Source organism: Lipotes vexillifer, unplaced genomic scaffold, assembly GCF_000442215.2.
Source record: "Lipotes vexillifer unplaced genomic scaffold, Lipotes_vexillifer_v1.1 scaffold643, whole genome shotgun sequence".
Classification (NCBI taxonomy): Eukaryota; Metazoa; Chordata; class Mammalia; order Artiodactyla; family Lipotidae; genus Lipotes; species Lipotes vexillifer.
In genome coordinates, this window is record NW_006781628.1 from 211,611 (window position 1) to 215,188 (window position 3,578).

Consider the following 3,578-nt stretch of genomic DNA (forward strand, 5'->3'; position numbering starts at 1 on the left):
ATTATTTTAAAGGTAGAGCTAATTTCATGCCCTGGGTTAATGAGACGGATTTATGGGGAGAGTCATGTGCAGGGTGTGTAAGGACTTGCCCTCCTCATGTCCTCTACGAAAGAAGGCTCTGGCGCTTCTGGTGGTAAGCAAACCAACAAAAGGAATTCCTAAAAGGTCTCACAAATAACAGGAATAGGCGCTGGGCCCCTGCTCACTGGAAACGCAGCACCCAAGGGACTGCTTGCTTAGGTTTCCCATCTGCGTTTTCGAAAATCTGGATGACAGCAGGTTTTAGTCCAACCTCCCCCGACCTGTTCCTGATAAAGTGATCTTACGCCTCTGGAATTGGGATTCTGAATGTATGTGCCTGCCCCACGTCTGGTATTATGTTACAACAGCATGAAAATGGAGCCTAGGACTGAGGAGCGGGCCAGCCTCCAGCCTCGGAAGCCTTCTTCATTGCCTGCCATGTAATACATGATACGCAAAGCCTCTGACTTCAGCCAGCAGATATTTGGAGACCGTGTTGGCCCTAGCATGGGGACTAAACTAACGTGTGTTTGGGTCAGAAAGCGAATCAGAAAAGCCACTGGAGGGCACGTCACGGAGTGAGAGCGCTATAAATTCTTCCCCACTCTCAGCGTGCCCTGGCAAACACTCGGCTTCCCTCGCTGGGCCGCTGCGCATCTCTCCTTCGCAGTGCTAGAACTCCGGCCAGCAGCTGTTCTCCTCGCCACTGCCTTCTGCCCTAAAGAGGAGCCAGAGGGCTAGACACCCGAGGAGGAAGGAGAGGCTTCGACAGGCGCGAGGAAAGCCCAGGGTAGCCCTCTACCCGACAGAGCCCCGGCTCAGAGAGCGAGGCGCGAGGGCGAAGCCGGGCGCGGGCGCCGCGGTCAAGTTCGGATTGCCCCCTTCGGTTCGTCTGCGCAGAGCTCCGCACATTCCTTCGGATCTACCCGGCGAGGAGGAGGCGCGAGCCCGGCAGCGTCTCGACGCGCTGAGCGCTCTCTCCCTGCACCCCGGGGAGGGGCGCCTCGCGTCACCCACTCGCACCCCGAGCCCCCGCCTCGGGAGCTCGGGCGCCTCCTCACTGTTCTCCGTTCCCTCCCCGCCACCGCTGACTTTAGACCCCTCCCTTCACGGGGCCCCGCGCCTCCCCTCCCCGACCCGGCCCCCTGGACCGGGCTTTCAAGGACCAGCCTGCGCTCCTGGCGCCCTCATGTCTTCACGGGACTCTCGGCGCCGGTTGACGTGGTGTCTCGTTCGGATTTCCAGGCCAGACCTCAGCTCCGGCGGCAGCATCAGCCCAGCGCGTCTCGTGCTCCCAGGCGCTGCGCCCCGAGAAGGCGCAGAGCGCGGCCGCCGCCGCTGAACCGGCCGCCGCGCCCCCCGCCCGCGCAGCCCGGGCTAAAAGCGCGGCGCGCGCAGCCCTGTCACCCCCCACCCAAGGCAGCGGCGGCTGCTCGGACCTCGGCTTCTGGGGGTGCGGGGAGCCGGCGGGGGAGCTGTCTGCATCCCTCGCCCTTCTCGCGGCGGCGGCGGCGGCGGCGGCGGCGGCGGGAGCCTTGGCCGCCGCCTCCTGCGCGCCCTTGCTGCCCCGAGCAGCCCCAGGATTGCGAACTCGTGCCCCTGACCTATCGGGCGGGCCTCCGCGCTCCTGCCCTCGGCCCGGATGGGTCTCCTGGCTGGGACTTGGGGCACCTGGAGTTAATGTCCAACTGGAGGTCTGCGGAGACCGGATCCGAGGTAAGCGGGGGAGCGGGCCTGGGGGGAGCGGGCGGGTGGCGCCTGAGTCGCCAGCGGGTGCGTCGGGCTGTGCGGCGCTGGAAACAGAGGGGGCGCGGAGACAGAGGGGGCGCGGCTGGACCCCAGAGCAGGCGGTGAGACTAGAAAGAGGGGACACTAGAGGGAACCGAAGCGCCGAGAGGGCAGAAGAGAGAAGTGGAACCGGGGAGAGGCTGGGTTCGCGGAGGGGCAGGTTGCCTTTCCCCGTGGGCAAAAATCTCTGGTGCCCCTGCTGCCTCTGGACCCGGGCATACCCGACAGGGGCAGTTTCCCTCCCCGACTCGGCGAGGTGCTCTTCCGTCAAGTCCCGGGAAGGTGCGGGACTGGAATCCCCTTTGAACCTACCACGACCAGAGTTGGGTTCTCTGTGGACGCGCAGCTGCATAGATATCATTAACGGGAGCGTAACTGGGTTTGGTCTGTTCCAAGGGAAAGTGTAGGCCCCGGGAGGGACTGCTGCAAAGGTGCTGAGAACCTAAAAACAGAGTGCTCACCTCCTCCGGCGCGGTCTTGCAAATCTACATTCCTAGCCCTGGTCGGAACCCGGTTGCTGGCACTTTCCTAATGCCCGATATCCCACCTCACCATCCCCGGGCTTCCTGAACAGTCCAGGACCAGGGCCTCCGCCTCGAGCAGACTCTTGAACCTTCTCAAGGTCTCCCCTAAGCCATCTCGGTGATGAGTTGAATGACTTTTGTCTGTACTCTGTGCCACCTCCCCCAGTAACACCCCCGCCACCACCCTGGCACAGCCTCAGGGCTGATTTCGCTGCCGTTTGGTTTCCAGACCCACCGGGTGAAAACGAACCCTCTCCGGGGCGGGGAATGACTCCCGCTGGAACCCCCAGCCTCCTGACGCCTCCCTAGTTTCGGGGCTAGCACACGCGCCCACAGAGCAGACGTGCGCGCCCCGGGGGAGCTGCCCAGCCCCGCGCTCGCAACACTTTTGCTCATTGGTGGGGACAAACACAACTCTTCCGAGCCCTGCCGCGGATGTGTTAGAGCGCACTTCACTCTTCCACAGTGTATTTGGGGGGGAGTAGAAGTGGTTTACAGTGTTGTGTTAGTTTCTGCTGTACAGTGAAGTGAATGAGCTATATGTATACATATATCCCCTCCCTCCTGGCCATCCCTCCCCGCCCCCATCCCACCCATCTAGACCATCTTGAATATACACTTAAGTATCCCAAGGAAGAGATGCTGCTGCCAACCTGACACACGCACCTCTTCCCGCAAAGCCCTGGACGAGGGAGCTGCTGGGCTTCCGCCCAGCCGCGACCAGGTCTCGCCTTCACAGTTTCGCCACGTCTTCGCTTCGGCAGGGTTCAGGGACAGTGTCGCCATTTCAACAAGTGTCAGGTGTTCGGGGAGCCCGCTGCGTCGCCAGCCCACTCTCGCAAGGGGTTCGGGTGCCCCTGGGTCTGGCACCCGGCCTCGGGCCCTTTAACAGACAGACCCCTTCCCAGACTGTCTGCAGAAGGCGGCGCTCATTCTTTTTCCTACTCTGGTCTTGGGCCCGACAGAATAAGTCCTCCGTCCGTCCAGGACACAAGACACAGTTAAGAAAAGCAGTTCATCTTTTCAGCAACATCTGTCCCTATCCCAAAAGAAAGCCCCCGAGTTACAGCACGCCGCCACCCACCCAGCCCCGCCTCCCTTTTCTCCTCCTGAGACCTGGATCTCGAAGGCAAAGCCTAAACAAACCTCCCAGCCTGCCAGACACAAGAAGGCGCGGGGGCACTGGCGGCGGGAGCGCTCACACGCGCTGAAGCTGTCACTGTGACGCGGGGGGGGGGGGGGGGG

General features: G+C 62.4%; 1 protein-coding gene across 1 annotated transcript in view; it reads left to right on the plus strand.

The window, feature by feature from the left end:
- The first annotated feature begins 1,569 nt into the window (after positions 1-1,569).
- Positions 1,570-3,578, plus strand: part of GDNF (glial cell derived neurotrophic factor) — a 27,900-nt gene continuing 25,891 nt past the window's right edge. Inside the window, exon 1 of the mRNA XM_007454805.1 lies at positions 1,570-1,737. The gene's annotated coding sequence lies outside the window, so the exon portion shown is untranslated. The remainder of the gene's footprint in view (positions 1,738-3,578) is intronic.